The 21,682-nt window shown below is 44.6% G+C and overlaps 1 protein-coding gene across 4 annotated transcripts in view; it reads left to right on the top strand.

Moving 5' to 3' along the window:
- Positions 1 to 21,682, top strand: part of PPFIBP1 (PPFIA binding protein 1) — a 150,877-nt gene that overhangs the window by 37,014 nt on the left and 92,181 nt on the right. For all 4 annotated transcript variants that reach the window (XM_060194558.1, XM_060194559.1, XM_060194560.1 and 1 more), the window contains one exon: positions 18,978 to 19,069. The gene's annotated coding sequence lies outside the window, so the exon portion shown is untranslated. The remainder of the gene's footprint in view (positions 1 to 18,977; positions 19,070 to 21,682) is intronic.

Raw genomic sequence — 21,682 nt, forward strand, 5'->3', positions numbered from 1 at the left:
TCTGGCCTTGGTTCCAGCCACAGTTGCCTCCCTTCTGTCCCCTCTCTGGGTCTCAGCATACTCCCACCACAGGATCCCAGGGTGTTTCTGTCTCTGTCCCAGCTGCCAGAGACCCTCAGATCCCCACAGCTTTCCTGGTCAGCTGACCGAAAATGTCATTGTCCCCATCCCTTCAAGCTGCCTGTTTCCTTTCTTGGCTTTAATCTCTCAGTGGTAATTTTACTGTCTCTTGTATTTTCACTTGTTTATTTAATTATTTACTGTTTCTGGGCAGGGACTGTGTTTTGGTAATTGCTATGTTTTTAGCAACTTAGACAAGGGTCTGGCATGGAGACAAAGCTCCATAAATACTTGTGGGATAGAGGGAATGAGTAAAGATGTGTGTGAAAAGTACACACACACACACACACACACAGCCTCAGGCTGCTTGGGGTCAGCCCTTCGCATTATCACCTTTTTGCAATTTTTAAAATCATGAAGACCTTTGATACTGCAAATTATCTTCTTCCACTGATGTTGTTATTGTTGGATAGGACAGAGAGAAATTGAGAGAGGAGGGGAGACGGGGGTGGGGGGAGAGAAAGACATCTGTAGACCTGCTTCACCACTTGTGAAGCAACTCCCTGCAGGTGGGGAGCTGGGGGCTTAAACGGGGATCCTCTTGCAGGTTTTTGCGCTTCGTGCCATGTGCACTTAACCTGTTGCACTATTGCCCTGTCCCATGTGTGTATATATATATATATGTATATATATATATATATATATATATATTTTTTTTTTTTTTTTTAAAAGGCTAGTTGAATGGTCCGGGAGGTAGCTGCAATGGATGAGGCATTGGACTCTCAAGCATGAGGTCCTGAGTTCAATCCCTGGCAGCACATATACCAGAGTGATGTCTGGTTCTCTTCTCCTTTATTTCTCATTAAAATACATAAATAAAATGTTAAAAAACAAAACAAACAAACAAACAAGGCTAGTTAGCTTGAGCTTACTTAGCTTTTCCTTTCACTTTAAAAAATTTTTTTTTAATTTTATATTTATTTATTTATTTATTTATTCCCTTTTGTTGTCCTTGTTGTTTTATTGTTGTAGTTATTATTGATGTCATCATTGTTGGATAGGGCAGAGAGAAATGGAGAGAGGAGGGGAAGACAGAGAGGGGGAGTGAAAGACAGACACCTGCAGACCTGCTTCACCGCCTGTGAAGCGACTCCCCTGCAGGTGGGGAGCCGGGGGCTCAAACCGGGATCCTTCCTTGTGCTTTGCGCCACCTGCGCTTAACCCGCTACGCTACCGCCCGACTCCCTTCCCTTCACTTTTAACTCACAGAGACACCTACTTGCTCACTCCGGTTGGTCATCTTCCCTTTCCACCTTGAACATCGGGCTTCCGTATTCCCATTTCTACTAATGGGATCGAACCTGGGAGCTCAGGCATGCAAATCTAGCTTCCTTCCTTCTTTTCAAATATATTTTATCATTTTAAAAAATTTATTTTAATGAAAGAAATACAGAAAGCAAGTCACAGTGAGAGACCATAGCACTGCTCAAATCTGGCTTATGAAGGTACTGGGGATTGAACCTTGGACCTCAGGTCCTCATGCATGAAAGTCTTGCAGACTCATATGCTGCCTCCCCAGCTCAAGTCCGACTTTCTACCACAGTTGAACCACTCCCACCACTGGTACATTTCTTGAAATTAAGTCTGCAATTGCTATGGCTTCCTCTTTTTTTTATAACTTACTTGATATATTTATATAATGACAGGTGGCTATTATGTCCCATGTAACATTGATTTCTGTGAATGTTAACTTGTGAAGTTCTTGAGTAATGAAAACTATTAATTAATTCATTATAGCCTTTAAGTCACAACATAGTGTTAGAAATGGATGTCTTCCTCCTTTTTTCCCCCCAACTTCCATTTCCCCCCTCTGTGCTGAATACATATTACAAATGGCTGGGCTGTCTTCTCAGACATTCAAAGTGTTCTTGTATAGCTATATATATGCCTAGCTAGAAGGAGCTGGTGTTTCGCAAAAATGCTACTTTACCCTCACTTTCCTCAACACCATCCTTTTTTTTTTTTTTTTTTTTTTCTTCCATGATGTGTCATTGCCTGTTTAACTCTCTCCTGGCTTGTAATTACTTCACGGTGTCTCACTGGATGGCCACAAGGTATTTCTTTGTTTTTAGTTATCCATTTTTCTCTCCAATGTTGCAATGAACATGCAGGTAGAGACCATTTAAGCAGGGTTGCTAGGCAACATGGCATGTATCCATATAAATAGCATAATGCTGTTAAACTGTCATTCAGTGATTCAGTGTCTCCATTTTCACTCCTGTTGACTTAGTGGATTCTCTGAAGGACAACCAACAAGCTTTTTTCTTTTTTCTTTTTTTCATTTGTTACATTTGAAATCTGAAGTATTTTTTTCTAATGACATACTTGGCCTGATACTCTTTGTAGTAGCTATCAACCCACTGTAACCAAAGACTTTTGGAGGTCTTGCCCTGGGTGTGAATTTCACCCACCCCCTAGTTGTTACCAGCCTTAATTAGGTTGATTGGGCGGTTCCGTACAGTGGAACCCTGCCAGCTTGACACACACAGGTTCATTACAGCACACAAAGATGGCCTTGGCAGTCACTTAAGGCTTTGGCAGCTTCGTGGATTCCACCTGCCAAACCGACAAACTGCTTAACAGCCCTGGATTCTAAGCAGAGGATCCTGGATGGCAGGACATGGAGATAGAAGGAGATTCATTTTCAGGGCAGGCCCTTCTGTGTCTCTGAAGTTGGGTGCCAAGGGCATGCGTTCCCTATTCAGAAAGTGCAGCCCCAGTACCTCATGCTTCCTGTTTCCTCACTTACAGAAGCCAGTCTTTTCAGCCCAAGAGACAAAGGCTCTTGTTTAAAGCTGCATTTCTGCATTTGTTGGAAAGGTTGCTTTGGTTTTATTTTTGTGTAACTAAATGAAACAGTATATGGTTATATTCTTGTATAAGGAACAGGCACCTCAAGCATTGATAGTCTGGCCATACTCTCCCTAAATCACTGCCCCTTCTGTTGAGAAACCCACCAAAGCATAACTTCGTAGACTGTTTCTCTCACTCTCTCTTTCTCTTACAATGTTTATTATTCATAGTTTGCTACAAGATTATTAGATTGCAATGTATAGTTCCACCCCACACCACGACCAAAGTTCCATAGCCCCACCCTCCATAGTTTTTTTTTTTTCTTCAAACAATTTTTAAACATTTCTTTATTGGGGATTAATGGTTTACAGTCGGCAGTAAAATACAATAGTTTGTACATGCATAATATTTCCATATAACAATACAACCCTTACTAGGTCCTCCTCTGCCCATGTTTCAGGACCTGAACCCTCCTCCCCACCCCCAGAGTTTTTTACTGGTACAATCCTTTTTTTTTTTTTTTTTTTTTGAGAGCTGAAGTTTCATGGTGATTTCACTATCCCTTGTTCCTTTTTGTAGGGAGAAGGGAACAACCTGCTTGTGGGCTACATATGACCAATGAAATAATTTGAGATATACTCATTCTTTGCATCTAAGACCCCTTTTGTTTTATTCTTATCTATTTATTTATTTAGAAATTGAGAGGGGAGAGAGAGATACAGAGAGGGAGATAGACACCTGCAGACCTGCTTCCTGGCTCATGAAGCTTTCCCTTTGCAGGTGGGGACTGGAGGCTTAAACCTGGTTCCTCATGCACTATGTGTGTTCAACTGAATATACCACCAACTAGCTCCTGTGTGTGCTTCTTTGGAATGGGGAGACTTGGAGAGGAAGGGGTCCCCCAGGCTCCAGGCCTGGGGCAGGTTGGGCTGAGGTCTGGCTTCCTTGCCCGTCTGGCTGCATTGGTGTGTGAGACACAGAGGACTTACTCCAAACTCATGATCACTTACCTTCTTCAGAATTTGGAGTGACATATATAGTCTCTGTATCTAAGAGCAAAGTACCCTTTATCACCAACATTGGAGTGGGGGGTGTTTGAAAAGTAGCCAAATGTATAATGAAAAAATCATGTTGAACATTCTCATAAGTCATCTCACAAAAAACATAATTCTCTGACATTATGATTTGCCAAGCCTGGTCATGTGTTCTGTATCATCATCAGTAGTAGTAGCAGCAGCAGTTGTATAAATCTTGTGGAGGACCAAGGAGATAGCTCAGTGGTTAAGCACAGGGCTTGTATTCCTGAGGTACCCGCCGGTTTGATCCATGGCACCGTATATTTCAGAGCTGCATGGTGTTCTGATGTCTCTTTCTCATGAAGATAGCTAACTCTTAATATTAATCAATTAATTAATTCTGGGAAGATAGCATAATGGTTCTGCAAAAGATCTTTAGGCCTGAGACTTTGATGTAAGATAATAGAGATATAATTCCACACCATTCCCACCTCCAGAGTGCTGTGTTCTCATTCCCTCCATTGGAAACTGCAGTAATTCTCCCAAGGTCACAGATATGGGCTGATTCTATATCTATCTATATTGAAAGACAAATAGTTAAGTGCACATACAACTAAGCATGAGGATCCAGGTTCAAGCCCCCACGTCCTACTTCCAGGGGGGATGCTTCACAAAGAGTGAAGCAGGTCTGCAGCTATCTCTTTCTCTTTCCCTCCCCACCCTGTCTCCCTTTCCCTTCTCAATTTCTCCTGTCCTATCAAATTAAAAAAAAACTTAAAAAGGGACAAAATGGCTGCTGGGAGCAATGGATTCATGGTGCAGACACCAAGCCCCAGCAATAACCCTGGTGGCAATAATAATGAAAAACAAAACAAAACAAAAAACAATGATTTTCAGTGGTTGAATAGGAGGGTGAACAGTTCACTAAAGGCAAGATTTTGTGAGGCTACCTCTTTCCCTTTCTGCACTCACTTTTACGTCCCCCTCAAAGTCTCCCCATCTGTCTACTTAGCCTTTGATGTCTGTTTAGTGTTTTTACACAGGTGGCACTTTCAAATTCCTGCCAGACAAATTCTGGGAAATCCCTTCACATCTTGCCTTCCTGGCACCCCTGCTCAATCCCCCCTCCCCCCAGTCAGCTTACATTCCGTGAATGTCCCCTCCTCATTCTCTCAGGCCACTGGCAACTCTGCCCCTACCCAGGTGCTGGCCAGTGTTTTCACTAAGGACTCCACCACCGACCCTTCTGGTCTCATGTGGAAGGGGAGGCACCCTATGAACTCTGCTCACAGGCCTTGGGGTGCTTTCAGGATGGGGTGAGGGCTCAGCTCTCAGCTGCTGGAGATGAGCTTCCTTTGCCCACCTTTGGTGGACTTCCATCCTTTTTCCTCCCATGATGCTGGCAGTACCGTGTCCCTTCTGATGCCTTGGCCCACGACTTTTCTTTTTCTCTTTTCTTTTCTTTTCTTTTCTCTTCTTCTTTTTTTTTTTTTTTGCCTCCAGGGTTATCACTGGTGCCTGGCGCCTGCACTATGAATCCATGGCTCCTGGAGGCCATTTTCCCCCATTGTTGTTGCTGTTGCTACTGTTGTTGTTGAATAGGACAGAGAGAAATCAAGAGAAGAGGGTGAGCTAGAAAGGGAGAGAGAAAGATAGACACCTGCAGACCTGTTTCACAGCTTGTGGAGTGAAACCCCTGCAGGTGGGGAGCTGGGGGCTCAAACCGGGATCCTTAGTACTGTGTTCGCTTAACCTGGTTTGCTACCTCCTGGCCCCCAATTTTTCCATTTTATTGGACAGGACAGAGGGAAATTAAGAGAGGAGGGGGAGATAGAGATAGATAGATAGATAGATAGATAGATAGATAGATAAACAGACCTGCAGACCTGCTTCATCACTCATGAAAAGCTCTCCCTGCACATGAGGAGCCTAGTACTTGAACCTGGAGCCTTGAGCTTGGTACTATGTGTGCTTAACTGGGTGTGCCATTGCCTAGACCCCCACTGCTTTTCTAAGAGCAACACCATCTCCGTCTGTGGATAGGATCTAGGTATGGGGTCATAGATGACAAGTATGGGACCCCAGGTGTCAGCCACACCCAAGGAGGGGGTCAGCAGCTGCTATTTTCTGTGAGAACATGGCCTCATCTTCTCCTTCCTCTTGAAAAATCTTTTCTCTTCCTCTGTGCTGCTCTATGTGGAATCCTCCTGACATTGTTCTGAGATGCCAGCATGAATTGAACTATTCACCATCCCTTCGAGAATGGATAGTCAGGTATTTCCCGTTACTCCTTGTCCTTTACATGTCTGTAATAAACACCCCTGTGCAAATTCATTTTTGCTTTAGTCAGACTATTTCCCCAGACAAATACAATGGGACACAATTACTCTTAATGCAGTAGAGCGTAAGGCTTCCTTAAAGGTTTCTTTTCTTTTAGTCCTTTCTTAACTTGAAAAAAATTATTTTTGGGGAACTGGGTGATGGTAAACCCAGTTAAGTGCACATATTACTAAGTATATGGACCTGGGTTTGAGCCCCCTACACGCCACCTTCAGGGAGGTTGCTTCACAAGTGGTGAAGCAGGTCTGTAAGTCTCTCTTTTTAAAAAATATTTATTCCCTCTTGTTGTCCTTGTTTTATTGTTGTAGTTATTATTGTTGTTGTTGGATAGGACAGAGAGAAATGGAGAGAGGAGGGGAAGACAGAGAAGGGATGAGAAAGATAGACACCTGCAGACCTGCTTCACAGCTTGTGAAACTACTCCCCTGCAGGTAGGGAACTGGGGCCTCAAACCGGTATCCTTAAACCAGTCCTTGCGCTTTGCGCCAATTGCGCTTAACCGGCTGCACTACCGCCTGACTCCCTCTCTCCCCTTAATTTCCCCTCCTCTCTCGATTTCTCTCTGTCCTTTCCAACAATGACAGAGAAACAAAAACAATAATTAATAACAGCAACAGCAGCAACATAAAAAAGTGGGGGGAAAATGGTTGCTAGCAGCAGTGGATTCATAGTGTAGGCACCAAGCCCCAGAGATAACTCTGGAGGCAAAAAAAAAAAATTGTTTATTTAAAAAAAAATTTTTAATTTGTTGCCCTTGTTTTGTTTTAATTATTGTTGTTGTCATTCTTGGATAGGACAGAGAGAAATCGAGAGAGGAAGGGAAGACAGGGGGAGAGAAAGACAGACACCTGCAGACCTGCTTCACCACTTGTGAAGTGACCCCTGCAGGTGGGGAGCTGGGGCTCGAACTGGGATCCTTATGCCAGTCATTGTGCTTTGCACCACGTGTGCTTAACCCGCTGCATGACCGCCCAGCTCCCTACTTGTTTCTTTTGAGAGACAACAGATCATTGATCAGCCCTGGCATAAGTGGTGCTGGGGATTGAACCTCAAGCCTTTGTGACCTTAGGCAGAGGAATTCTGTACTTTAACAGACGGAGCCTTTTCTCCAGCCCCCACCCTGTCCCACCCTTCCGTGTTGTGAACCACCCCCCCACGCCCTGCCATCCCTGTCGCCTTGGCCTGCAGTGCAGTCCGTCTACTGCACGCTCCTCCGGGCAGCTATGCCGGGCTCCTTTACAGTGTTTCCATTCAATTCTGATAAACAGAAAGAATGCACAGTGCTGTTGTGAAGCTACTGTGTATATTCACTCCCTTGGTCAATTATTTACTTCAGTTTTAGTTGGTGTGGAGTGCTGGGTCAAAGGCAGTCCCAGTTTCAGGACTTTGATAACCACTGTAAAATTGCCCTGGGAAAAACATCTCTGTGTTTGGTGCCTGTTATCATGAGGCAGAAGGGGGAGGGGAGAGAGCACACATTTTCTTCTTTTTATTTTATTTCATTATTTATGGATACATGTACATATGCCCTATCTCATGGGCCCTGGTGTATATCTAGGTTTTGAGGTTTTGTTTAGAAGTGTGCCACTTGAAATGGAGTTAAGGAGTCCTTTGAGCTAGGAAAGGTCTCACCAGAGTAATGAAGCTGAATGTTGACATTCCATGCCTGACGTCTCTGGACACAGTCTGAAGTGAAGCATGCTGAGGTGGTACTGGTCGCATTGATTAGGTTGGGATCAGTAGATGCAGTATCAATTGGTATGGCTTGAGAAGCATGCTGGGAAGTGAACCTCACCCTAGGGGTTCCAGGATTGGAAGGAATATGGGCTTTATAGAGAAAGGAGATGGTCCCTGATGTCTTAAGTTTGAAGAAAGTGAGAGATAGTTACTACTATAACCAAATTATTTGGCAATTGGGTTAACTTTGAAAATCCCATTGTTAGAATTTGCTGTTTCATACAAGACCTCACCATAATTTATGACCTTTTATGCTATTTATATATAGCTGTATCTTATCTCATTATTTATTTTAGTGAGAGAGAGAGAAAGAGAGACCAGAGCACTGCTCAGCTCTGGCTGATAGTGTTGTAGGGGATTGAACCTAGGGCTTCTGAGCCTCAGGTATGAATGTCTTTTTTGCAGAACCATTATGCTGTCTCCCCTGCCCCACACGCTTTTTCTTAGTTGATGATGTGGTGTGAAAAACTGGGGTCACTTTTTTTTTAAGTCTCTCTGAGAAATAAGAAAGCATGTGTGCTGTTACTGGTAAAGAAAGTCATGTCTGAAATCTTTTAGAATTTAACAAGATGGCAGGAGGGCTGGGGAGATAGGTCTCAGAGCACAGGACTGTCATGAATGATGTGAGACCCCTGCTCCAACCTCCAGCACCACCATATGTCTGGTCTGTCTCTCTCTCCAAGCAGTGAAAAGAAATGAAAGGAACTCTTGGGCGGCCAGGAAGATGACTCAGTGGTGGAGCACAGGACTTGGTGTATGAGACCCTGGGTTCCACCGCAGGCACTGCATGTGCTGGAATGACGGCTCTGTTCTCTCTCTTGTCTCCCATTACATGAGTAAATAGTTCTTTGTGTAGCAATAGGTGTATGTGTGACTTGGAAAGGAAGAGAAGATGGGGGGGGCAGGCAGTTGCACACCTGGTTAAGCACACACATCACAGTGCGCAAGGACCCTGGCTCAGGTCCCTGGTTCCCACCTCCAGAGGAAAAGCTTCACGAGTGATGAAGCAGGGCTGCAGGTGTCTCTTTGATTTTTTCCCTCTCTGTCTTCCTCTCCCTTCTCAATTTCTCTGTCTGTCCAATAATAAATAAAATATAAATTAAATAAAAATATATAAAGTATAAAGTAAAAAAAAGAAAAGAAGATGGAATCATGGAAGACAAATGGGTAGATATATACAATTGTAGACAAGACAGTTGTAGAAATAATAGTTAACCCATATCTGCAACGTTAGGAGAACTGCTATAGCTTCCAATGGAAGGGGTGGGGATACAGAACTCTGGTGGTGGGAATGGGGTAGAGTTGTATCCCTACTACCTTGTAATTTTGAAAATCAATATTAAATCACTAAAAAAAAAAAAGGTACAATGTTCTAGGACTGCTGTAAGGATACCGGCTCCCCCACCTGCAGGGGGTTGCTTCATAAGCAGTGAAGCAGGTCTGCAGGTATCTGTCTTTCTTTTTCCCTCTCTGTCTTCCCCTCTTCTCTCAATGTTTTGTTTTAAGAATTTATTTATTAATGAGAAAGGTCAGAGAGAGAGAAAGAACCAGACATCACTCTGGTACATGTGCTCCTGGGGATTGAACTCAGGACCTCATGGTTGAGAATCCAATGCTTATTCACTGCTCCACCTCCCGGACCACCTCTTTCAATTTCTTTCTATCCTATCCAACAACAATAGCAAGAAGAACAATACAATAACAACAACAAAATGGAAGAAATGGCCATCAGGACTAGTGGACTCATAGTGCAGGCATTGGGTCCAGGCAATAACCCTGGAGGCAGAAAAAAAAAAGCCTCTCTGGAGTTTTTTTTTTTCCTTTCTTCCCCCAAGGCATTATTAAAGAATGAAAGTGTGATTGGGAAGCAGTGAGTTCATCTAACAGAGAGGAATATTATTTGATGGAATATGCCCCCCAAAATGTTGTACATTTAGAAGCTTGATGGCAAACTGCTGAGTTTGGTTTTGATGTGGACAGTGGGAGCAGTGAGCCTGTGGGACTGGCTCGTTCTAGATCGTTCTAGGAGCTGGTGGTGTTTATGGCCTGCTGCTGTGGGAACTCAGCTCTTGGGAGACTCCAGGGTGGAGTCAGATGTACAGATACAGGGTAACATGTCATTTGTCTGTGTGTGTAGGCCGAGAGCTTTGGCTGTCCTGTATCACTGGACTTGATCTTGATCCCTCTCACCTGGCCAGGCTCTCTGCTGTAGGCTTTGCCCCTTCATGCCCAAGCTCTATCCCCATTCCTCCAAGGTTCAGGCCAGGCAGTAAATGGAGCCTGTAGAAGATACATACAGTTGCTGTTGTTGTCGGTGGCGGTGGTGGTGGTGGTGGGTTTGTTCCGTGTCTGGTCACACAGCCCCAGCTTGTCACTGGAATTGACTCCTCAGCTCAGTGACTTGTTGGCATTACTCATTGGTGAACCTTGGCCCTGAAATATGAGAGCACCAAGAGCCTCACTGGAAGAAGCTCTTCTTCAATAACATAAAGTCTTAGCCGCAGGGACACAGCCTCTGTTTCACCCAGGCTCCTGCTGTGCACACGTGGGCTGGGATCTGCTTCTAGGCATTGCTACCCATCAGCTGGTTTCTCTGACCCAGATTCCCACAAACCCCATTTCCTGTCAGGTGGGACCAGGACTTGGGAGCCAGGTCTGCCTGGTTGTGGAGTTAATGACGTGGACCGTCATCTGCTGTGGATCTCCTGCAGCCACAGCTGGATAAACTTGACCACTCTCAGGTTTCCTTCCTGGAGGCCCAGCTTAGTGAGGCTTCTCTGGAATGACTGGCGGTTTTTATTTTGTTTTATTTCCTTATTTATTAAAAATATGTTTATTATTTATTAGATAGAGACAAGAAGTCGAGAAGGGAGGGGAAGATACAGGGAGGTGGGGAGAGAGAGAGAGAGAGAGAGAGAGAGCAGAGGTTGGGCGGTAGCACAGTGGGTTAGGTGCACGTGGTGCAAAGTGAAATGACCGACATAAGGATCCAGGTTCGAGCCCCTGGCTCCCCACCTGCGGGGGAGTCGCTTCACAAGTGGTGAAGCAGGTCTGCAGGTGTCTGTCTTTCTCTCCCCCTCTATGTCTTCCCCTCCTCTCTCGATTTCTCTCTGTCCTATCCAACAACGATGACATCAATAACAACAACAATAAAACAACAAGGGGAAAATAAATATTAAAAAAAAATAGAGAGCAAGTGAGCACACTGGGCTAAGAGCACATAGTATGAAGCACAAGGACCCGCACAAGGATCTGAGTTTGAGCTTCTGCTCCCCACCTGTAGGAGGTCTGCTTCATGAGCGGTAAAACAGGTCTACAGGTGTCTCTCTTTCTCTTTGCCTCTCTTTTTCCCTTCTCTCTCGATATCTCTCTGTCCTATACAGTAAAATAGAAAAAATGGCCACCAGGAGCAGGGGTAAAAAATTTCTTAGTGCCAGCACTAAGTGCCAGGAATAACCCTGGAAGAAGAGAGAGACTTGCAGACTTGCTTCATCGCTTTGAAGCTTCCAGTCATGTAGGTGGGGATGGAACTTGAACACTGGATCCTTGTGCACTGGGTCCTCGTGCACTGTATTCAATAACATGTGCACTCAATGTACCATGCGGCCTTTAAAACTCGGTACTTTTAAAAGATAGGTTTTATTGGGTTGGAGAGATAGCCCACTGGCTAGGGCACATGCCTTGCTGTGCACAGTGCGGGTGCAGGGCCTGCCCTACATGGGAGGTGCTATGACACCTGAGGAAGAAGCCTGGTGTTGTGGCGTCCCTCTGTGTGAATGAAAACTTCACAGCACCGTGCTGGTGAGGTGGTGCTCATGGAAGACCCCCAGCTCTGCAAAAACGTATGGATAACAATAGTAATACTTGTGATAAAATAAACATAGCCACAGATAAAAGGGTTGCTTTTACTTACTTCCTGAGTGTAAAAGAGAGACAAAAGATTAAAAAAAAAAAAAAGGAAAGAAAGAGACCAGAGCACCCCATGCAGCCCATAGTGTACTGATGTTAAACTCAGGGTCCCAGGCACGCGAGTCCTGTCACTTCCCAGGTCACTGAAGTCACTTCATTCATTCATTTTTCATTTAGATAGAGATAGAAATGGAGAGGATATAGGGAGACAGAGAGGAAAGGGAAAACGTGACCCTAGTGGTGCTCTACAGAAGACTGAGGGAGGAGCCTAGGAGAGTTCCTTTATATTCTTCTCTTCATCCTCCTCTTCCTCCTTTCCCCTCCTCCTCTCCTCCTCCTCTTCTTCATTAACTTTACTTTTTAATAAGAGAGACCTCAGATCAGGGATTGAGTTTGGGACTTTTCAGGCATAAACATCCTTTTGCATAACCATTACGTTGTTTCCCCTGCCCCTCTTTCTCCTCTTCTTCTATGTTAATTTTACTTTTTTAATTAATTTTTTTTCTTTATTACTATTATAAATTTTTATTTTACCAGACCACTGATCAGCTCCCTGGCTTATGGTAGTACAAGGGATTGAACCTAGGATGTTGGAGCCTCAGGCATGAGAGTCTCTTTGCCTAACCATTATGCTATCTACCCTTGGCCTTAATTTTACTTTTTAATGAGATAAATACAACGAGAGACACTGGAGCAGGGACTGAGCCTGGAACTTTGAGACCTTAGGGATGAAAGCCCTTTTGCATAATTGGTTTTTCTTCTTTATTATTACTATTACTTCTTTATTGGATTAATGTTTTACAGTTGACAGTAAATACAGTGGTTTGTACATGTGTAACATTTCTCAGTTTTTCACATAACAGTACAACCCCCACTAGGTGCTCTGTCATCCTTTTTCAGCACCTGAATTCTATCCCCCTACCCCAGTCTTTTACTTTGGTGCAATACACCAACTCCAGTCCAAGTTCTGCTTAGTGTTTTCTCTTCTGATCTTGTTTTTCAACTTCTGCCTGTGAGTGAGATCATCACATATTCATCCTTCTGTTTCTGACTTATCTCACTTCACATGATTTCTTTAAGCTCCATCCAAGATCGGCTGAAAACAGTGAAATCACCATTTTTAATACCTATGTAGTATTCCATTGTGTATATAGACCACAACTTGCTCAGTCACTCATCTGTTGTTGGACACCTGGGTTGCTTCCAGGTTTTGGCTATTACAAATTGTGCTGCTATGAACATAGGTGTACACAAATATTTTTGGATGGTATCCTTGGTTCCTTAGGATGTATCCCCAGGAGAGGAATTGCTGGGTCATAGGGCAGGTCCACTTCTCTCCTGAGAGTTCTCCAGACTGCTCTCCATAGAGGTTGGACCAATTGACATTCCCACCAGCAGTGCAGGAGGTTTCCTTTGTCCCCACAACCTCTCCAGCATTTTGCATAATTGTTTTGCTATCTCCTCCTCCTCTTTTTTTTTTTTTTTTTGCCTCCAGGTTATCGCTGGGGCTTGGTGCCCACACCAAGAAACTAAGAATCCACTGCTCCTGGAGGCCATTTCCCATTTTTTGTTGCCATTATTGTTATAGTTATTATTGTCATTGTTATTGCTATTGTTGCTGTTGTTGTTGGATAGGATAGAGAGAAGTCAAGAGACATGGGGAGATAGAGAGGGGGAGAGAAAGATAGACACCTGCAGACCTGCTTCACCACCTGTGAAGCAACCCCCCTACAGATGGAGAGCCAGGGGCTCAAACCAGGATCCTTAAACTGGTCCTTGCGCTTTGTGCCATGTGCCTCTGCGGCTGCCACCTGGCCCCCCTCCTCTTTTTTTTTATATTATTTATTTAGTAATGAGAGAGATAGGAGGGGAGAGAGAACCAGAGCATCACTCTGGTACATATGCTGAGCCCTCATGCTTGAGAGTCCAATGCTTTATGCATTGTGCCACCTCCCGGACTGCCTTTGTCTTAGTTTAGGTATCATGTCCTCCCCTCCCCAGAGGGCCTTCCAAGAATCCTTTTGAGATTTCACTTTACTTTGACAAAATGAAGATCATTATCAGGATAGCCCAGGCATAGCTGTGGACCCAGGTTTTCTGGGTTCTGAGCCCCATTTCCCACCACTGAGCAGCAGTGTATCTTTGGGTGAGTTGGGCCACCCCTCTGCCTCAATATCCTTATTTGTTTTCCTTTGTGCTTTTAAAAAAATTATTTTTATTTATTTATTTTCCCTTTTGTTGCCCTTGTTTTTTTTTTTTGTTGTTGTTGTTGATGATGAGGATGTCATCATTGTTAGGACAGAGAGGACGGGAAGACAGAGAGAGGGAGAGAAAGATAGACACCTGCAGACCTGCTTCACTGCCTGTGAAGTGATTCCCTGCAGGTGGGGAGCTGGGGCTTGAACCGGGATCCTTACACCAGTCCTTGCTCTTTGCGCCACGTGCGCTTGACCCATTGCACCACTGCCCAACTCCCAGTATCCTTATTTGTAAGATGGGGGTCATTGTGTCCTTCCATTGGTGGGCTTCTGTCAGAATTAAATGAATGAATGAATTCATGTTTAATATACTAAAAACAAGACCCTTAGAAGACAACACCTAGGGCTAGGGCATAAGTTCCTAGGTTTTTTTTGTTTGTTTGTTTTTTAACCAGAGCACTGTCATGATGTTTGGCATGATCATAACAAACAGTGCTAATTTCTAATTTCTTAAAGCTTTTATTCATTTAAAAATGCTTTATTTATTTTGTTTTAATGAGAGAAACACAGAGAGAAAGTTACAGAAGAGGCCAGAGCCCTGTTCAACTCTGGCTTACGGTGGTGCAGGGGATTGAACCTGGGACCTCAGAGCCTCGGATATGGTATATTAATATACGTATCCTCAATTATGGTAGCCATGCTTTAGAGTGTCACAGGAAGTTAGAAAGTAAACAGTTGTGGTAACTGTGTTTTCCATCTCTCAGGAATGTCCAGAAGTCACTTATTTAATAGGTTGGAGTGTTTTCTCAGAATTTGAAATCTGAGGTTGGGACAGAATGCTCAGGGTTTGTTCCCTTAACTGTCTACAAGCATAGACTAGATTTTTGTTTTCTGTTTGTTTGTTTATTGTATTATCTGTATAGGGGAGGTTTGTGAGTCCAAGAAAATGCTGCTTGTAATTATCCTTGTCACTGTACTAAGGGTTTCTCTGCTGAGAATGCTGTTCACCAGGGTTTGGATTTATGGCTTACTTTCCAGTTTAATAATGTGTTCTTGTTTCTCAACTGGACTTGTCAGGGAGCCCTTTGTGAGTGGCTGGCTGTGTTGGCTCTATCGTCTTTATAGCTCATGTCTGTTTCTGAGGAAATGACTAAAGTCTCTTGCATTTGGTCAAACCCCAGCCACAAAGGGCATCTTTGACTTCCTTAAACAAGGCCCTTGATGGAAACCCAGAACACGGAATAGCTGGTGTTGATAAATGTTTTTATGTGTTCATTCTTGGTCGGGGCACATAATCAGAGCTCTGTGCAGAGGGAGGGGTGAATTTACTCAGTATCCATGAGTTCACATGGGCTCCCAGGAGTAAGTGCAGGCCACACTGTGAAAAAAGAGGGGGGGGGGGGGGAATTGGCTCTCAGTTTGGCATGTTATTTTGGATGGGTGTCTTACAGAAAGTGGGCACATGTTACTTTTTTTAAAGCCATCTTGCTGGGTTCCTCTTTTCAGACTGTATGAAGAATCTCAAGCTTGAACCTGTGGTTTCTAGCAGGGGTGCATATGGGTGTAAGGGCAAGGTGTGAGCATGTAATGGACACAGAGATCCCTGTGTCCTACTCCTGGCGGTGGGGTGGGGGTGTATTCCATTTCCCAGTCTCTCCCCATGCTTCCCTGCCTCCCTCACTGTGGGCTCTGTCCTGAGGAGAGTGTAGGCATCCTGCCTTCTGGTCTTGTACCCTGGACAGGGGGCAAGGCCCAGGGAGGAGAAGGCCAGGTTCCCACCCCACTGGGAACATGTTTCTCCCCAAGGTCCTGGCAGAGGCAGGCAGCACACTGCTGGGGTCACTGAGCCGTGTCAGCTTTGTTTTAGCATCCAACTTAGTCCACAAGTAGAGGATGCCAGGAGCCACCAGATGCTCTGGTGATACTCTGGCTCTTTCTTTCTCATATTAACAAATAATTTAAAAATAAGCATCCATCCCCAGTTCTTTTCTCTTTCTTTCTTTCTTTCTTTCTTTCTTTCTTTCTTTCTTTCTTTCTTTTTTTTTTTTTTTAACAATTCTGTTCTAAAAGCCTCCACATTTGTATCCATTGGTTATGACAACCATAGCACAGAACAGCACAAATATAAAATACCATTCCAGTAGCAGGTATACTTTCAAAAATAGTTAGTTGAAGATAAAATGTTAAAAAGGATCAGCAGGTGGGTGGTGGCAAACCTGGTTGATTGAGCATGTTACAGTATGCAAGGACCCACGTTCAAGTCACCAGTCCCCCCCACCTGCAGAGGGGAAAGCTTCCTGAGAGGTGAAACAGTACTATAAGTGTCTCTCTCTTTTTCTCTCTCCCTCCCTCCCTCTCTCCCTCCTTACCTCCCTCCCTATTTCCACTCTCCCTCTCAATTTTCTCTGTTTATTGAAATAAATAAAGAGGATAAAAATTTTTAATAAAAATGAATCATCTTTTCTGACAAAAAAAAATCAGCGCAGTGCTACTAACATTGGTTTATAAGATTATAAAATTCTAGGAGTATAGTGTGTATGGTTTACCACAACCAACTCCAAAACTCCTGTACCAGCACAACACAGAGAACCCTCTCCTGCCACCTACACCCACACCCCCATTCTAGCCACCAACCACCATACCATTCACAGATGCTAAGAGTTTGGTCATTATTGTTTTTGTGTGCACATGAGTGTGTGTCGGTTATTTATTGGGTTGTCAGAGGAGTCATGACACACTTTTGCATAGAAAAACAAAGTGACTTTCCCAACTTCCCACTATATTAACTGAGACCACATGGTCTTTTGTCTTTCACTTCCTGACTTTTTTCACTTAGTGTCATCCGTCATCCTCTCCATTCCAGAAGGGATAGCGTTCTCTTTCCTGACCAGAGCAGTAGTCTTCTGAGTCTGTCTCCCAGAGTGTCTTGATCCAGACATGTCTCCATGGGCAAGTTGATTCCATGCTTTGGTTATTGTGAACAGTTCTGCTAGGAAGCCAGGTGGTGGTGCATCTGATTAAGCTCACACATTTCAGTGCACAAGGACACAGGTTCAAGCCTCTAGTCCCCACAGAAGGAAAGCTTAAGGAGTGGTGGAGTGGGGACTGCAGGTGTCTGCTTTCTTTCCCTCTCTATCTCCCCCTTCCTTGTCAATCTCCCTCTGTCTCGATCCAAATAAATAAATAAATAAATAATTATAAAATAGAAGGGGTAATACAGCCCTGTGTGCACAGAAGTACTCTTTATTATTATTATTATTATTATTATTATTATTAGATGTATACAGAGAGAAATTGAGAGGGAAGGGAGAGAGAAAAAGAGACAGCTGCAGCACTGCTTCACCACTCATGAAGCTCCCCCTGCAGGTGGGGGCCAAGGGTTTGAACCCAGGTTTTGCACATGCTGGTATGCATGCTTTACTGGTGTGCCACTGCCTGACCCCTCAGATACACTTTCAAAAGAGTGTTTTCACATCCTCCGACTAAATGCTCAAGATTGAGATCACAGCACTGTAAATTATTCCCATGTTTAGTTTTTAAAAAATATTTATTCCCCTTTGCTCCTATTGTTTTATTGTTGTAGTTGTTGTTATTGCTGTTGTTATTGTTGGATAGGACAGAGAGAAATGGAGAAAGTAGGGCAAGATAGAGAGGGGGAGAGAAAGATAGACACCTGCAGACCTGCTTCACTGCTTGTGAAGCGACTCCCCTGCAGGTGGGGGGGAGTCGGGGTTTCAAAATGGGATCCTAACGCCGGTCCTTGCACTTTGTGCCATGTGCGCTTAACCCACTGCGCTACCACCCGACACCCCCATGTTTAGTTTTTTAAGGTACCTTCATACTGTTTTCTTTTTTTTTCTAAAATTTATTTTTAATTATCTTTGTTTATTTGCTGTATAGAGACAGCCAGAAATCAAGAGGGACGGGAGAGATAGAAAGGACAAAGATAGAGAAACACTTGCAGCCCTGCTTCACCACTCACAAAGCTTCCCCCCTGTAGGTGGGGGTTGGGGGCTTGAACCTTTTTCCATAGGAGTTGCCATAAGCCAGAACTGAAGTGCTCTGATCTCTTTCCCTCCTCCTTCCCCATCCCCTCCCTCTCTCATGGAACAAACACAACAAATTTGCACAAGGTTCTCTAGTTTGATGTTCTTGGCTTAGACAATGACTTAACGCAGGTTTTCTTTTTCCAATTTTATTTTATTAATTTATTAATTTATTTTTTTAAATTTTATTTATTTATTTATTCCTTTTGTTGCCCTTGTTGTTTTGTTGTTGTAGTTATTATTGATGTCATTGTTGTTGGATAGGACAGAGAGAAATGGAGAGAGGAGGGGAAGACAGAGAGGAGGAGAGAAAGACAGACACCTGCAGACCTGCTTCACCGCCTGTGAAGTGACTCCCCTGCAGGTGGGGAGCCGGGGGCTCAAACCGGGATCCTTCCGCTGGACCTTGTGCTTAGCGCCACCTGCGCTTAACCCGCTGCGCTACCGCCCGACTCCCTATTAATTTATTTTTTAATTGATTGAATAACAGTCAATAAGACCGTAAGATAAGAGAGGTACAATTCCACACAACACCCCCCACCCCCCCCAGAGTTCTGCATCCCATCCCTTCCACTGGAAGTTTTCCTGTTCTCTAGCCTTCTGGGAGCATGGACCCAGCGTCACTATGGGGTGCAGAAGGTGGGAGGTCTGGCTTTTGTAATTGCTTCTCCGCTTGACATGGGTGTTGGCAGATAGATCCATACTCCCAGCCTGTTTGTCTTTCCCTAGTGGGGCATGGGTCTGGAGAGGTTCTTTTTCCTGGTGTCCTACAATTTAAAATGATTCATCCCCCCCCCCCCATCTTTGATTCTCCTCAGCATCAGAGAACTTCACGGGCCTGTTTGCTGATGAGCACCAGTAGGATTTGAAGAGCTGAAGAGAAGCCTCCGTGTTGAGTTGGCTTCTAAGTGTAAGTACACGTGCTCCCCTGTAATCACCTTTCTGCACAAGCTGCATGTGAATCGGTTCCCAGCAGTAAAACTACTGGGCCAAGTCGGTCTGCTCAGTAAGTCTGAGAATTTACAGCCCAGCCACCTCTTTAAAAACGTTTAATTCTGAAAGTGGTATGAGTAGGTAAGTAGGTAGCTCTAGCTCTAGAATTAAGGCATGTCCTGGCAGCTAAGGAACTTTTTTATTTTTTACACTTAGAGGGAAAACAAAGCCCCTTAGCACATGAAAAACCCCACCTGAAGCTCCAACCCCTCCTGTGCTTCATCGGGTAGACCAGCCCTCCCCCTATGGCCCCCCAAGAGAGCCCTAGCCCACCCAGTGAGGGCCCCAGAGGCTTAGAAAAAGCGAGGTGTTCTTTTGCATATAAGTAGATTTACTACTTTCTTGGTTTCTCTTGCTCAGTGCTAATAGTAAGCCTTAACTTATTCATGGAGCTGCCAGGTGGTGGTGTACCTGGTTGAGTACACATATTACAATGAATAGGGACCTAGGTTTGAGTCCCCGGTCCCCACTTGCAGGAGGAAAGCTTCTTGTATAGTGAAGCACTGTTGCAGGTGTCTCTCTCCCTTTCTCTCACCTCCTTCCCTCTAGATTTCTGTCTGTCTTATTCAATAAATAAAGATAATAAAAAATAAATAAATAACTTACTTAGGAGCCTTTCTTTATTATTCACCTTACTAACTATTTGTGGAGACAGGTACCTGCCTGACTCTCTTCTACTCCATCAGTACTCCTAAGATAGTTTGTGTGGTTTCTCTCTCTTATTCATTTATTTAGCCTCCAGGGCTCAGTACCTGCACTACGAACCCACTGCGTCTGGAAGCCATTTTTTCCCCTTTTGTTGCCCTTGTTGTTTATTGTCGTTGTTGTTGTTATTGCTATTGTTGTTGTTGGACAGGACAGAGAGAAATTGAGAGAGGAGGGGAAGACAGAGAGGGAGAGAGAAAGATAGACACCTGCAGACCTGCTTTACCGCTTGTGAAGTGACCCCCCCCACAGGTGGGGAGCCAGGGGCTCAAACTGAGATCCTTGCTTCAGTGCTTGTGCTTCATACCATGTGCCCTTAACCAACCTGCTGCACTTCTGCCTAGCCCCTCTTATTTATTTATTTATTTATTTATTTATTTATTTATATTTAAATATTTATTCCCTTTTGTTGCCCTTATTGTTTATTGTTGTAGTTATTATTGTTGTCGTTGTTGTTGGATAGGACAGAGTGAAATGGAGAGAGGAGGGGAAGACAGAGGGGAGAGAAAGATAGATACCTGCAGACCTGCTTCATCACCTGTGAAGAGACCCTCCCCCCTGCAGATGGGGAGCCGGGGCCTCGAACCGGTATTCTTAAGCTGGTCTTTGCGCTTTGCACCACGTGCGCTTAACCAGCTGCGCTACCACCTGACTCCCTTATTTATTTTTTAAAAGCCATTTTTATTATCTTTATTTATTGGATAGAGACAGCCCGATTGGAGAGGGAAGGGGAGATAGAGAGTGAGAGAGACACAGAGACACCTACAGCTCTACTTCACCACTAGTGAAGCTTTCCTCCTATAGGTGGGGGGGGTCATACCCAGGTCTTTTTGCACTTTAACATGTGTGCTCAAGCAGGTGTGCCATCATCCAGCCCCTTTTCTTTCTTTTATTGCCACCAGGGTTGTTACTGGGGTTTGGTGCTAGTAGTGCAAGTCCACTACTCCCAGAAGCCTTTTTTTTTTTCTCTACTTTATTAGGACAAAGAGAAGTTGAGAGGGGGGACGTGGAGAGTGGGGGCTTGAACCTGGATCCTTGAGCGTGGTAATGTGTGCACTTAACCAGGTTTGCCACCACCCTGTCCTCCACAGTCTGAGTTCTGAGTGCATCTTGAGTGTCCAGAGCTCTGATGCTGCCATTGTATATTGTCCTAGTGAGGATGCCCCCGTTCCAGCAGTGAGGAGCCCTGGAACATCATACACCTGGTACAGGGCAGACTTAGCGAACTGTCTACCGGGCCTGGTCTCTTGCTCTTTGCCTGGCCTGGTCTTTTCCTCCAGGTTGTCCACAGTGTGTCTGCTCTCCCTCCCTTCCTCCCCCCACTTAGTGGCTGTGGGTAGGAGAATGGCCACTTCCATTCTTCCCCGGAATGTGGTGTTGTTCCCAGGCAGGTGAGCCTAATCCTTCTCTGCCTGGGCCACAGCTGCACCAAGGAAGGAAGTGAAGAGAAAGCCCCCACGTACCTGTGGCAGGTTGGCTGTGCTACCTGGGTAGGGAGTAAGAGACTTCTAGCAATTTCCCTCTGTGGATTTGAGGTACCTCCTTGGAGACAGCTGCTCTTAGGTCAGCTGAGCAGAGCAGGCCAGCTGCTCTTCAGGGTGTCCCCCACCTGTGTTTTATTGGAGTTTCGTAAACACAGAGGAAAGCTCTCACGCCTCAGTGGATGGCTTGATGGAATAATTGTCAAGAACTGCACACTCCTCCACCACCACCACCACCACCCCCGCCACCTCCCCCCTGGAAAATTACCAGCACCCCAGAAACACCCTCCTCCTCAGGCTCAAGATTTCCTGATTGCTGAAGCCCCTTTGATTGGTTTTGCCTG

This window comes from Erinaceus europaeus, chromosome 7 (genome assembly GCF_950295315.1).
Source record: "Erinaceus europaeus chromosome 7, mEriEur2.1, whole genome shotgun sequence".
NCBI lineage: Eukaryota > Metazoa > Chordata > Mammalia > Eulipotyphla > Erinaceidae > Erinaceus > Erinaceus europaeus.